Genomic DNA, 16304 nt, shown 5'->3' with positions numbered 1-16304 from the left:
TCTTAGAGGTCAAATAGGGAACTATGCAATGAGAAAGAAGTCCTGAATTACTAGGAGAAAGGAAAACACACAGAAATGGAATTATAAAATAAGAAAGAAATTCCAGGTAAATAGTTAGTTGTATCTAACACTGGAGAGACACTTACTAGCTATTGCTTGAATCAGAGAAGAATTTTCATGGTGTCTTATTCACTTTTGAGACTGAGCTAGAGTGTAGTGCCTTTTTAAAAAAATTGTGCACTCTGTATGTTTTTGTGTATTCTGAGTAAGATTAGTCTGCAAAAACTCCATTGCAGCCAGATGTGTAAACTACATGGAATCCACATAACCCCTTTGGCCACAATTCTTATTCCCCAAGTGGCTCAAACTGAAAAAGTTCATCATCTCTAAGGAGACTATATTAACCAGGCTTATCTCTAGGTATCCATTACTCAGGACACATGGAAAGTTCTGTTTCTATTCTTTTGGAAGTTACTTCATCTAAACATGTGAGTGGATCTTGTGAAAAAATTTCCATCCTGCACAAAATACTGAAACATATAAGTCATTCTTATCCTGAGAGCACAGAAGAAAAATTATCTACTTTCTTTTTTTGAATACTTTAAAATTTGATTTCCATTTGAATGACCTGAAGTGTAGTTTGTGTTATAAGAGTCAGACAGGAAAGCAAGTTCATATTCCATATGGCTTATCAGGAGTAATAGTTCCAATGCCATTACATGGAAAATGTAGTTTTCCCTGCTGATAAACAATACTGCTTTATTACACAGTAACACCCAAATTAATTTGTGCCTGTTTCTATATTCTGCTTCCATTGACCAGTCTGCATATTTGTGAAAAGAGCAGTATTAATTACTAAATCATTGTAAGATGCTTATACTGCTTCAGCCAATGCCCCACATCAATTTCTATTTTGTATCAAAATGTTCCTGCCTTTTTAACATATTGGTTTTCAAAAAAAACTTCAGATTCAACTTTAATAGCTTTCAGAACATTATGTTGATATCTTATTAGAATCATGATTTCTTAAAATAAAATTGATTATTCTATCAAAGAACATAATATGAGTTTTAATTTATTCTTTGTGTGAATCTCTGTAGCATTTTAAATCATGTTATTATCTAGCACTTGTTAACATTTATCTCTCTTCCTCTCTCACAATATTCTCTCTCTCTCTCTCTCTCTCTCTCTCTCTCTCTCTCTCTCTCTCTCTCTCTCTCTCTCTCTCCCCCAGGGATTTAACTCAGAGGTGTTTAACCACTGAGCCACATCCACACCCCTTTTTAAAAAATATTTTATTTAGAGATGGGGTCTTGCTGAGTTGCTTAGGGCCTTGCTAAATTGCTGAGGCTGGCTTTGAACTCAAGATCTTCCTGCCTCAGCCTCCTGAGCTGCTGGGATTACAGAAGTGTGCCATCCTGCCTGGCTTTTTAACACTTCTTGGTATTGTTATTCCTAAGTACTTTTATATTGTTTTACTGTTGTAAGAAGCAAATACAATTTCCATTATATTTTTCTAATTTGTTATTATAGATTTGAGGATATACGCATAATAAATTTTAGTAAATAATATGTATCTTAAGTTGAAAATACTGAAAAAAGAAGAATGCCAATTGAACTTTGAACAAGTTAATAATATATTTTCACTGGAAAGATTCCACTTGAATATTTTGTTCAGCATTTATTTTTTCCCATTCTGTTTTTCAATTTGTTCAGTTTTTAATTGATATGGAACCACCTTCACTAGTTTTGGTGTGTAGTTTTGTGAGTTTTAAACAATGTGTACGTAGAGTTGTAACCATCACTAAAATTGAGATACAGAGCAAACCTGTCATCACTAAAACCTCCTCATGCTACCCCTTTGTAGTCACTCCCCTGTCCTCTCAGCTTCTGGCAATCTTTGCTCAGTTCTCCAGCATCGCAGTCATTTCCCCCAGAGTATTTTTCAACTCAGTGACAGTGAGTCTTGCCTCTCACTAAGCATAGTCACTTGAGACTCATCTATGACCTTCTGGGGACCAATAGACTGTTCCTTTTTGTTGCTCAGGTGTAGATCCTTACGTACATGGGGAATAGTTTATGGATCACCCAACAGTTGAAGGACATTCCAGTGTGAAGTTTTGAGAAATTACAACTAAAGCTGCTGTAACTATTCATATACATTTTTTAATGCGAATTCAAGTTTCCACTTTACATTGGGAGTGAAATGGCTGTGTGATACAGAAAGTGTATAGTCAACATAACTAGAAACTGCCAAACTGTCTTTTCTGTTGGCTGAATATTTTTGCAGTCCCACCAATAATGAAAGGGAGTTCCAGCTCTTCTTTTTCTCTGGTTTTCAGATGATTAATTATGGTATGTGTCTGTTATGGGGTTTGTTTGTTTTTGCTATCAGGAATTGAACCCAGCAGCCCTAACCACTGAGCCACATGCTCAGCCCCTTTTTTAATATTTTACTTAGAGACAAGGTCTCTCTGAGTTGCTTAGGACTTCACTAAGTTGCTGAGGCTGGGTTTAAACTCACAATCCTCCTGCCTCAGCTTCCTGATCTGCTGGGATTACAGGTGTGCACCACCATGCCCAGCTCTGTTATGGTTTTATGTAAGTTTATCCTGTGTGAGTTTCCTAAGATTCTTGAATTCATGATGTTTACAAATATCCTTCAACAAATTTGGAAAGCTTTAAAAGATATTTTTTTCAATTTTTTCAACAGTCTTTTATTTAGAACCAAATGACATGAAACTAAGACTCATTTCATATTGTTCCAGAGTTCCCTAAGACTGTTCATCTTTTCCAGGCTTTTGTCTTTCTGTTCTTCAAACTAGATAATTATTATTGATTTGTTCTTTTGTTCAAAGACTCTGCCCCATGGTGTCTCTATTCGCTGTTGAGTATACACAGTGATCAGCTCAAATGTTTTATTTTTTAGTTCCAAATCTTTCATTTGGTTTTTTAAAAAAATACATTTATTTTTGTACTAAGAACTTCTGCCTTTCTGTTCAGTTTAAGAATGTTTATCTTAAAGTCATTATGTTTTGAATTAGAGCAGTATAGTTATACATAGTAGCTGGGTTCATTTTGACAAAATCATACATGCATGGAATCTGATTTACTCCATTTAATTAACAGTTTCCCCCTTTTTCCTCTCCTCCTCCCTTGCCCTACTCACCTTCCTCTACTTTGCTGATCTTACTTTTGCATATACATAAAGGTGAAATTCCCTGTGCTATATTTAAATGTGCACACAATATGATTTTGTCAAATTCATTCCTCTTCTCCTCCCCTTTTCCATCCCTTCTCCTTCCCTTTCCATCTCCTCCTTCTACTCCACTGATCTTCCCTGTATCTTTCCCTTATTTTGCTCTAGCTCCTAATTTTCGGAGTCTGGCTTATTTCACTTAGCAAGATGTTCTCCAGTTCCATCACGGAGCATTATTATAAGAGTTGCTTTAAAGTCATCACCTGATAATCCCAATGTTTCTACTACATCTTGGTACAGGCATCTCTTGATTAGCATTTCACTCGAGAATTGTCAGGCATTTCTGCATTTTTTAAAATTTATTATTTTACACTGTATCTGAAGTTTTGAAATATTACTTTGTGAGACAATGTGTACTACTCAAATTCTTCCAAGTATGTCAACTTCTTTTTTTTTCTTTGTTTTAGGAGAAAACCAACCCACTTAGATGCAGACCACATGTCTGTCCTGCCTTCTGGTTGGTTGTTCTAATGTTCATTCAATTATCAAGACCAATGGCATTCTGTTTTTATATCTGACAGTCAAGGTGCCACTCAGCAGTTAGTTGGGACATTGGATGTTGCTATATGCTATAATTTATTTTACGAAGACTTTTCTATGTTAGTTTGGGTTTGTACCACATATATGAAGCTCAGGACTGAACTCAAAATTTGTTCTTTTTCATATATAGAAACTTATCTGGATCTTTCTCTCTAGGAAACTTAACACACGCACTCTGGCTCCTATGAACTCCTTTTCTCTGGTCTCCAGCCATAAAAACAGTAGTACTTATGGTTTATAATCACCTAAGATTCTTCTGAACAGTTCCTTATGAGCAGCACCATTGTCAGGCTAAAGTAATGAAAGAAAAAAGACAGAAAATAATGGAACTCCCCCTCACCCTGTAAGGACCATGTGAGACCCCTTTTCTGTCCAGAAACATAGATTTCTCTGAGAATGATCTAAAATAAGGTTGACCTGAGAACAGGAGGAGAGAGGAATAAGAAGAAAGAAGTTTAAATGGATTTTTTCTTCTATATCTCAGAGCTCACAAGGATTCCTTTTTTTTCTGGTTCTCTGTCCAGGAAGACTGAGTTTCTCTTGGGGGTTTTGCTATGTGCAACTGTTGCATAGTTCTGTGCTTTACAAGCTGGGAGATAAAATAGGAAAAAAGAAATGGAAAATTACCCCCAATAAAATGTTCCTCAAGATTGTACTCCCCCCACCAATCTGCTCTTTTCTGCTAATCTTTTAGTGTTTGGGTATCATTTTTTTTTTTTTTTTTTGTATATTGTTCCAAGTTTTCAGTACCATTGGAGAGACTGTCTATAGTGAAATTACTCCATCTTGCCCAGTACCTAAAACCTCAACTCCTACTTAAAAAGACATGATAAGGGCCAGGGTTGTGGCTCAGCGTAGAACACTTGCCAAGCATGTGTGAGGCACTGGGTTCGATCCTGGAACCACATACAAATAAACAAAATAAATATATTGTGTCCACCTACAACTAAAAAAGATATTTTAAAAAGACACAATAAATCCCCTATATATTCAACAATAATGTATTTTGCATTAAAAAATAACTGATGAATTTTAAATCTCTTCCCATTAAAAATATAGGTAATGAATATTAGTGTGATTTAATCATTTCATATTTTAGACATATACCAAAACACCACATTATGCCTTACAAATGTATACAGATGTGACTTGTCAATGAAAAATAATGTTAAGAATAACTTTCCAAGTTCTAGGTGATAAAAATATTAATTTTAAAAAGTTATCATACATTGCAAAATGGTCTGGGAACACACAATAAAGTCAAGAAACTAAAAAATAGATATAGTTTTCTATTCCAATGACACATACAGAACACTGGGATACTAACCAATTATGTTTTAAACCATTGAGATGATTCTAAGTTTCTTTTTCTTTTTTTCAAGGAAGAAAATTATTCAATAGCTAATCACTTAGTCCTTCTATATTTGCATCAACGGGTGATGGCTACTTGATTGCATGAAAATACAAGTTCCCTTTTTAGCAACTTTGCCTCCCATATGTCCGGTATTTAATGTGAATGGTTTTCTCTTCAGCCAACAATTTAGAATGTCTTTACTAAAAGCTCTTCTCAGAATATTCAGTTATTAATAAATTATGATCTAGATTTTTCTCAATGGTTCATTTAAGAAATCAGATATTTAAGACTTAGGCTAATGGCCATATTAACTATGCATTCTCCTAGATCCTAAAACTCTATTAATGAATTAAAGTAGTATAGCAGTCAAAGTGTACCTGAACAGTTGTCTCAACTGTTCTGCAAAAACTGCTTTGACTTTATATAAAGATGTTTTATATGTGCATTATTTGTTTGATCAGAAGTAATGTCTTTGCTAAAACCAGGGTTCAGAACATTAGCCATTGTGTTATCAAATGACTATTTTAGATAATCACCAACTTCTTTGCCAAGATTAATTTTTTTGGGGAAAACTATGCCTCAGTAAATAAATTTCCATGGTTTATTCTATTAGATGAAAAAAGCAATATAAACCAATGTATTTCTTCTCTTTTACACAAATTTCCAAAATAATTCCAAGCAAATTCAGTGCCCATTTGTGACATTCTCCTTAGATCAGGCACATAACTGCATCTACATCTGTACCTTTCAACATGACCTCTGTTCACTGTGTTTGAAATCAACTTTATTCAGAAATAATGTGCATAGAAAAAAAATGTACCCCTTTAAAAGTATACTTTGATATTTTGACAAATACATAAATTATGTGATTACATCCAAAATATAAAGCATTGATTATCTCAGAAATTTGCTCTATATAATTTTATTTTCAACCATTCCACTTTTCCCTGTCATTATAATTTATTTTCTCCCATTCTAGAATTTCATAAACTTGGAAATATATGGTATGATTCTTTATTTGGGTCTGGGTTTTTTTTTTTACTTTGTTGATGTGGTTGTTAATATTTTTCATGTTAAATATCTATGAGTTTTTGAAAGTGTTCCCCTGTATGTAATATGTCTTTGTTTCTGTTTTTTTTTTTTTTTGAGAGAGAGAGAGAGAGAGAGAGAGAGAGAGAGAATTTAATATTTATTTTTTAGTTTTCAGCGGACACAACATCTTTACTTGTATGTGGTGCTGAGGCTCAAACCCAGCGCCGCACACATGCCTGGTGAGCATGCTACCACTTGAGCTACATCCCCAGCCCAAGTCTGTTTCTTTGACTAATTTTTGTTGTTATTATGGTTACCTTTTCTTTATTACTGCTTTTCAGAAATTTCATATGATATGCTTTAGTGTGGTTTTCTTTGTTTTTCGTTTGCCTGGCTTCTTTAATCTTCATTTTGTGTGTTACTAGATTTTTTTTTTATTTTTTTCTTTCTTTCTTTTTTTCTCTTCATTCATATCTTGGCTGTTATTATTCAACTATTTTTTTTTCCTGACTGCCTATCATAAGACTTCAATTTTCTGTGTGTTTTGTCCCACAGGTCATATTACTAAGGTTCTCTTAAACCTTATTTATGTTTTTTCTCTTCCTGTAATTCAGTTTGGCTAGTTCATTGCTGAGTCAAAAGTTTACCGATCTCTTCCAAAGTCTCTAGGCTGCTATTAATTTCATCCAGTAAGAAATCTTTTTTTTTTTACATATTTTAACTTTCCTCATTTGATATTTCATTTGTTCCTCCTATTTTTTAAAATCTTTTCACTCATTATGCCCAGGCTTTTCTAAAGTTTTGGCATTTTGCCTATTCTTATATGGTAGTCATCATCTCTCATCTTGGTGTACATCAATTGATGAGTTTTTCTCCTAGTTGTGAGTTACATTTTTTGTTTCTTGGTATACCTAGCAATTTTTATTCACTTTTGAACATTGTACATGCTCAATTGTTGAATGTCTGGATTTTGTTTTTTCCTTCAAAGAACGTTGGATTTTATTTTGGCTCAGGTAAATTACTTGATGTTCATGCTGTTCATTTTAAAATGTACTTTTAAGTTTTGTTAGGACTAAAAAATCCTTTACTCTAAGGCTAGTGTTGTAACAAAGGGGTTTCGTTTCTGGGACCTCTCCTACATAATCTTAGTGTTCAATGAGATCATTCCACTCTGTTGGTCAGAACTTATACATCATAAACTCTGGAGGTTGTCCAACTTAAAGACCCCTGGTGGTTTTTGCTGCTCACTCTATGTACACACAGTAATACCCAGCAGTAGTCTCAAAGACACCCCTTTGCAGATTTCTAAAGTGCTGTGAGTAGGTGATTGAGTAGCCCTCTAATACTCTGTAGAGAAACTGAAGCTGCATCAGCCCACTGCCCAATCCCAAGCACACTCAGATTTCTCTTTTCATTTCTCAATCAAAATGCATCTTTTCTTTGGGTTCCCCTCCATGCCTTGGTGTGGAGACAGTGACTCTGTGCCCGTCCTACTTTGTTTCTCTTTCCCTGGAGATCACAATCCTGGGATGTTTGCTGGTGAGTACCCAAAGGGAGTTGTTTTATGTATTTCATCCAGTTTTCCAGTTGTTGATCAGCAAAAGGGCAAGTCAACTACCAGTCCCTCTGTTATGGTAAAAGTGAAAATCAGCAGTCAGTTTTTCATTTTACTTTCTTTAGTTACACTATGTTTAATAATGTAATATTTCGTTTAGAATACAAGTACATATATTCTGTATTCACCTCCCCCAAAATTCTGATGTTGGAAAAGCATATTTGATGCAGAAAGTATAATTTTTATTCAAATAGGTAATGTGCCTTTTAGTTATTTCTGGACTTTTAGAAATTATCTGGTAATTACTGGTGTTTCAATTCCTTAAAGAACTTAACAGGAAAATTAACTCAAAAGATTTAAAGCTCAAATAATAAATTATTTCTATTTTGTTTTATTTTCAGGTGAGAAAATATTAATGGTTCCTCCCACACAAACTCTGGGGTCTGCTTTACTTTGAGGCTCTTAAGAAGAAAATCTACATCAAATGTGTTGAATACTCATTTACCTAGAAAGACAGCAGCTTACCAGTGCTATGATTCTTTAATTTTAAAGTGTCCAACACATTTTTGAAATTTTTTACTGATTTTATTGCCACAGAAATGGTAGACTATTGTTAACAAACTTAAAAAGAAAAAGACATATTTTTAAATAAAAAACACTATTTTAATTAAATGAAGTCTAAAATAATTAGAGTTTGATTTTATAAAATTATTTTATTGTCTACGTCTGAGTATTCATAGTCACTGTCTATCTCTGAATAGGTCAGATATGACCTAAAAGCAGCAAGACTAAGAAAATTGGGGTGCTAAAATCTGTAAGTGATTATTCCCATGAAATAAAACATTATAATAATTTCTACAAATGCAATCTAAAACTAAATGTTTTAAAAGGTGTTATACATAGGCATACATTTTTATAATGTTTTTAATTATCACATTATGTTTTAATAGCTACCTCCTGTTACCCCCGGTACCCACATATACACATTTGAAGTTTTACATGGATAATCTGTATTAGCCATGTAAAATATATAAAATAATAATATCAACCAGTCTGACAACAATATTGATTAATCATAGCAAAGGAGGTGGTAGATTTGATGATGTCATCTGTGGAGTTCCTGTGAAAAGTTTCATATTAACAGGTATTTTACACAAATTTTAGGATGCCTGCTCATACCTCTGCTAATGTTCTTAAAAACATTCTAGTATGCAGGAAACATTTGCCCATTGACTCTTTTCCTATAATTCAGAAATAATCTTAAATTAATCACCAAAAAAAAAGCTTCTTTTAACTGACACACTGTTAACTTCTGCACAGAATATATTTTTTGTTTGTTTACTTACTTGACTGCCATTCCTCAGTTCCCTCCCATGTCAAAATGAAATATGAAATCCTCCAGGGCAGAATTTTGCTCTCCTGTTCCTTATGTATCCCTAGCATCCAGGGTGGTCACTGAAAGAACTACTTGTTTAACTATGAAATGAATAAAAGATTTTCTCCAGGGCTGGGGATGTGGCTCAAGTGGTAGCACACTCGCCTGGCATGTGCAGAGTGCTGGGTTCGATCCTCAGCACCACATAAAAATAAAATAAAGATGTTTTGCCCACCAAAAACTAAAAAAATAAATATTAAAAAATTCTCTCTCTCTCCAAAAACTAAAAAATACATATTAAAAAATTCTCTCTCTCTCCAAAAACTAAAAAATACATATTAAAAAATTCTCTCTCTCTCTCTCTCTCTCTCTCTCTCTCTCTCTCTCTCTCTCTCTCTCTCTCTCTCTCTCTCTCTCTTTAAAAAAAAAAAAGATTTTCTCCAGGGTGACAGCAGAGGAGGTGGTTTTCATTTCCTAGTCCAATGTGAAGAGGACCTGAACAGTGAGATCCAGTGCTATGTCCCATATGCTCATCACCACATTTCTAGTACATTTTCAGTCATCATTTTGTGATTGCACATGGATATTAATCATGACAACCAACTCCTGTGGCTCTCACACATTACCATGACATTTAACTTTATAGTTTGGGGATGACTGAGTACAGAGCACTGAGGTGGGTCTTAGAAGTCCATTTGGGCCATTGGAAATCAGTGTTTGGGTGATGTATGTTCAGAAAATACGTTTTAATATACAAAGCACAGATCATAAGGTGTTCTGACATGAAGCCATAGGGCCCAAATGAAGAACAATGAAAGCCTTTATGGAGTGACATGGACCTGTTCTGAGAGGTAGGAAGCATGGAAGCACTGAGGAAGTTTCTCAGCAGCTCCTTTAATCCTATGCAGAATTCAGGAGAGGGACAAGACAAGGCAAGGTGCTGGAGGATTAAGGAATAGGACAGGATATTTCTTAGACCGGAACCAACTATTTCCCATTAAGTTTCAAACCCACAGTAGCCAATTGTCCCAGTATTAAACTATTCATAGCATGCAATATTTTATGCATACGAGCTCCAGGATCAAATGATGGCTTGGACATTACTAATTGACTAACTTTGAGACATTACAGTAGTGTTATAAACTGTGGGTTCCTCACTCTTCAAATGCAGGGATAGTCGGGCACTATGACACTTACCTGTAATCCCAATGGCTCTGGAGGCTGAGGCAGGAGGATGGTGAGTTCAAAGACAGCCTCAGCAAAAGTGAGACACTAAGCAACTCATGAGGCCCTATCTCTAAATAAAATACATAAGAAGAGCTGGGGATGTGGCACAGTGGTTGAGTGCCCCTGAGTTCAATACCTGTACACTTCCTGCCAAAAAATGTGGGACACCTGCTTCATCAGATTATTGGAAAATTGAAGGTAATCTATGGTTAAGTATTTAGGCTGGGTACATTTAGGCTGCTTGATGACACCTACATGAATGTTGCTCTTATGATTATTAACCCTCCCTTGGGACAGAGTCACTTCCAGAACTGATTTTGGCTGAGGACTTCATGCATTCTAGAAAGAAGGTCAAGTTTAGGGTGTGAACTCACACATTATAACTATTTCATTCTTCAATTTTTGATCTCTGTGGTAGTTGAAGAAATTATATATTTAAAGATTCAGAGATTAAGACTATTTATTAAAATAATCTGACATAGAATTTTATCTCCCTGGGTTCATTTGAACCCAAGATTTTTAGGTATTTGTAGATGTTGGAAAGAAATCTCTTACTTACCAAGAGAGTTTATTCATATAGTGGGTATTGAACAGTTGGCGCTGAGTGCCAAGATTTCATTATTTTTGATGTGGAATGTACATAATTATACCCTTTCAAAATATTTTGTATCTTTGTCAAAGACTACCACTAGAGTAATTACAAGGTAGCTCTGTTTTGTGCAAAGAGCATCATTTAAACTAAAAATGGATTTAACTGAATTGTGATCGAAAGTGATTTTTTTTTTTAATATGGTAGCACTCAAATATTGTCCTGCCGGAAACTTCCAAAAACAAAATTTTGTGTTGCATCTCAAGAATAGTTCCAAGCATCACAGTTTTTCATTTCAAGTAATAAGGAGGAAATTCAATTGATTTTAGATAATTCTAGACATTAAGGCAAAACAAAACAAAACAAAATAAACAAAACAAAACCAGAACAACAATTAAGAAAATGATCTGAATACTTTGTTAAAATGTCAAAACTGTCATATTTCTTGATGACATATGATCGCAAGTGAACTTACCACATCAAAAAGTCCTAAAGCACAATTAAAGGCATTGACATAAACATGAAATGTAATAAAATAACACTTCCTATTTTGCTTGGGTTATACTTTACAATGTGAATGAAAGATTCTAGATATTGAGGTTTGGGGGAAATGATATAGTGCATTTCTGTGTAAGATCAATTAAATCTAAGCTATCAAATTTCTTAGCTTTAAAGGTACTTTATCATCATTAAAAGCACTACCCACCTGTCTACCTTGCATTACGGAAGCTGCTCAGAGACTCAGTATTGCAATGAGTCAGAGGCAGTCCATGGGAGTTTCTTGAAAGGCAGTCAAAGATGACCTAATTGAGTACCTTGGGAAGGCTGGATCCCTTGGCCTTGATGGTCTCCACAAGGAACTACAAGGAACTACTGCAGCCACCCTTCTCTGCGAGGACATTTTTACTGTTTCTCCAAGTGGGTGTTTCAGCAGCATTTGAAGGAAACATGAATTTTCAATACATTCAGCAGAGAGAAATGAGATATTTTGACTGAGATATATTATCCTGTCCCACTTTGTAGCAAAAAAAGGCAGTAAAGTGTTTCTGCAGGGTCAAGTAGCAGAGAAGTCATCAGCCAGTGGCAGCGAAGGCATTCATGCAGCAACATCCAAGAGTGGACAGAATGTGAATTAGGCTGAAGTCAAGGATTACAAAAGAAAAAAGCAACAGTCCACTAAACGGAAGGTCTATGGCCCCAAGTGCATGGTCCATGCTACAAAAGAAGATATTACTAGCAATGATGGTTTTAGTACCATCCAGCGAGCACAGAAACACAAAGACTGTGAGCCGGAGGAGGCTGTAACACCTTGCTTAATTTGCTTTCCTTAAAGAGGACCTGATGATTTCTGAATGGATTTTGAAAATGAGACAAATGTCCTTGGGGATTGTCTTCAATGCTTGCAAAAATCTATAGTATGGAAAGGCATGATCATTTTAGAGATAGACATTGCTTATCAATACCTCTGGTATAGAACAAGGACTAGCAGGCCAGGGTGTCAGTGGGAAATCTGACCTGTGCAGGTCCTAGCATCTGCTTTGTCTCTGAGTGAAAACTTCTTCATTATATATTTTTTTCTTTTATTTTCCACGGTTTCTCATTTATAGCATGTTTTATTTAGTTTGTGCTGCTTTAACAAATTATCCTAGCCATAACAAATTACCATACCATAGTGAACACATATGTAGTTTTTTTTTAATGATGATAAATAACAATTTACAGTCAGGAATTGCTTAACAATGGTGATATGTTCTGAAAAATGCACCATTAGATGATTTTTGTCTTTGTAAAAACATTATAGAGTATGTACTTACACAAACCTACAAGGAGGTATGGGTCAGTCCCTTGATGTAGTCTCTCCATGTAATCAAGAAATGCAGTAACGCTAGATATACCAGGCTGTTGTCAGTCCTACACAGTATAATATTTTGCAGTAAAATTTTATAAGTAGAAGTACATTCTAAAACAACATAATAATGGAAAGTACTTAATAATGGAATGTATAGTAAATACATAAACTGGTAACATGTCACTTATTATCTATACAAGTATTGTATTATATATAATCATATTGATATAGTTTTGTATGACAGGAATCACAGTAGGCTCACATATACTGAATCACCCAGCCACACGACTTCATGATTTTACATTGTGCTATGACTTTATGACAGTGGCAATGACACTAGTTAATTGAATTTTTTCAATCCCATTATAATCTTATCTATCATATATAAAACCCATCACTGACCAAAACTTTGTTATATGGAAGGTGACTGCAGTTACTGTAGTTTGAAGTCTGGAAAGTCCAAGATCAAAATGCCGGGGGATTCAATGTCTAGGGACGGGTCTTTTTCTGGTTTAAAAACGGCCATCTTCTTCCTGTATTCCTGTAGTCTCATATGCTAGAGAGACTGATTGTCTTTCTTGCATCTGTATTTTTTTTTTCAGAAGGGAAATAATCCAATTCCAGTCAGAACTGCCTTCATGATTTAATCATTCCCAAAAGCCCACATCCAAATACTATCACATAACTTACTGGGACTTTAACATGTGAATCTGAGATGTATACAAACATTCAATCTATAGTAAACTCCAAAAGTTTATTAGGTATCTTATATATGCCAAGATTTTGCTGGGGAATTGGATTTGAAGATGCTTCTTCTCAAAGAACATTTCAAGATTAATTGGAAGGAAATGAGTTCATAATGCTATTCTCAAGTAGATAATGCATGGGTAATTGCTGACATAAGTGATGAAGAGAAAAAAAATTAAAAATGGAATATGTGCTTATAGTGAAATTGAAGTTCTACCCTTGATCCTATCACTTATACTTTAGGTGATTATTTACTATCCTGATCTTCAAATATAATGTAAGAAAAATGAGTGAGCGTGTGAGTCAATTTCAGTTGATACCTGAAGTGATCAACTTATTAGAGAGAAGGTAAACTTTGGCTCATGGTTTCAGATGTTCCAGTCCATGATCAATTGGCCTACTACTTTGGGGTTTATAACTAGACTGAATATCATGTCAGGAATTGTGTGGTGAAACAAAACAGCTCATGTCATATCCAGAAAGCAAAAGGAGAGAAAGAAGAAGGGGCCTGGGGCCCCAGTATTCCCATCGAGGACAGGCCCCCAAAGAACTAAAGGCTCCCACCAGGCACCACCTCTAAAGACTCAACCACCTCTCAAAGGCTCCACACTGGGGTTAAGCTTTTACCCCCTGGGCCTTCAGGAGACATTTAAGTATAGCAGCAAGATAAGCATGAAGATGGGTTATTTTTCTTTGTTTTCTAGAACTTCAACACAAGAAGTAAGGTAGCATATTTCATCTGAAGAAACAAAGCATTTAAATAGCTGACTTTATAAAAAAGGCATGCAGTTTAGACTTTGAGTGGTTTGGGTAGCATAGATTTAGTTGATAAAACATTATTAAAGTGTATGGGGGATAAACTGCTCTTTTTCAAATTTTATAAAGACTTTGTCAAGGTGATTTACATAATTGAAATTCTATATTTATAACTACAGATGTGCCACAAAATTCAAGCTAGCAGCCAGACTGTCAAAACTCTCACTAGTTTCATGAAAAGGAAGGTTTGTATTTTTTTTTTACTGGTTTCTATACAACTAATACTGATTTGGAAAGCAATAAAATTGATGGAAGATCTTTTATTTCAAAACCCATGTAAAGAAATCAAGTTTTTTTTTTTAAAAAAAAGACCCAAATATAATACTTGAAGATGATAAAGATTAAATATTCTGCTGTATTCATCTCTAATATTTATAAATGTTAAAAAAATTTTGATGCTGTATTTTGGATTGCTTTATTTAGAAATTAATTCAGAAAATCTTTAAGAAAAAGATGCTCTTTCATTTATTGTAATTGGGTTTTTATTTGAGAGCATGGCAAAATCAACACGGGAAGTGCATTTGTATGATTCTGCATGCACAATCTTCTTTTTAAAATACTTTTGTTTTATTTTTGCTTATTTTTATATGGTTCTGAGGATCGAACCCAGTGCCTTACACATGCCAGGCAAGTGCTCTACCACTGAGCTACAACCCCAACCCTATGTACAATCTTCTCTAAAAGCACAATGAAGGTCTTTAAATTCCCAGGTAGAATGTGACTGTAAAGTGTCCAAGGCATTTCTTTTTTGGGCCCATTCAGTCTTCAGTGCCATTTCTAGAACAGAAAGACAGCTTGCAGATACAGAGTTAATGGAATAGACAATGAAAATAATATAATACATTTTACCTTTATTTTAAACAAGACTAGCTTAATTCTTCAACATATTTTAATAATTATTTTCAATATGTTTTGAAGTCTGATTTTTTTCAAGTCTCTTTAGTTATATGAAAAAATGAACTAAAAATAGACCAACCTTAGTTAAGTGTTATTTTTCATCTTAGAAAATTAAGCCCCTAAAGTGAAAGTTACGGATTTAATTGTGTTTAAATAGATATGTTGAATTCCTAAACCCCAGTACCTCACTTCGAGTTTTTTTTTCTTAATTGGGTCATTAAAGATGTAATTAGTTACACTAAAATTAGGTCATAGTGAAGTAGGGTGGGCCTTGAGTCCAACATGACTGAAGTTCTTATAAGAAGAGGAGTGATATAGATACAGATTTAAAAGCACATTGACACAAGAAGACAGCCAGGTAAGCAAGGTGACAGAGATTGGAATTATTCTGCCACAGTGAAGAGATTTGGGGCTACCTGAGGCTGGAAGAGACAGGGAAGGATATTCCCCTAGAGAGTTTGTAGGGAGTATAATCCTACTGACATCTTGAGTTTGAACTTCAAGTTTCCAGAACTGTGAGGAAATATATTTTTTAATTTAAGCCATGCAGCTTGAGACAAATTATTCCAGAAACCCCAGGAATTAATACAAAGGGTGTGACAAATTTCCGAATGGTATTACTACATTAGAAGATGGTATTCCTTGGAGACTTGACTAAACAGCTGAAGAGCACACAGCCACCAGTTCCTGAAATATCATACACTTATTTGATATGGGATCTTCACATACCAAGTAAGCACTTGTCTGTCTTCACTCTCTCTGGTTTCCTTTTGCTTTAAAGGCAATTATACATATTATCCTATTTTTTTCTTTGTTGATCTCTATACATGTTTCTGCTTTTTCTACCATTATTGTTATCATCTCCATCATCATAAAACTATCTTTGCCAGGCCTACATTAGTTTCAAAATTCCAAAATCATGTGGTTATTATGACATTAAATGAGATTTGTGACAGCCGATAGGATGCTAATTCCCCACAACGACCACCAGAGTATTTGTATATGAACCATAAGCATGCAATGTTTGCTTATGGATTCATTCACCACTATTATCATTTCACTTT

The sequence above is a fragment of the Ictidomys tridecemlineatus genome, chromosome 3 (genome assembly GCF_052094955.1).
Source record: "Ictidomys tridecemlineatus isolate mIctTri1 chromosome 3, mIctTri1.hap1, whole genome shotgun sequence".
Classification (NCBI taxonomy): domain Eukaryota; kingdom Metazoa; phylum Chordata; class Mammalia; order Rodentia; family Sciuridae; genus Ictidomys; species Ictidomys tridecemlineatus.
The sequence above is the reverse complement of the archived record's forward strand: the minus strand, read 5'-3'. Positions refer to the sequence as shown.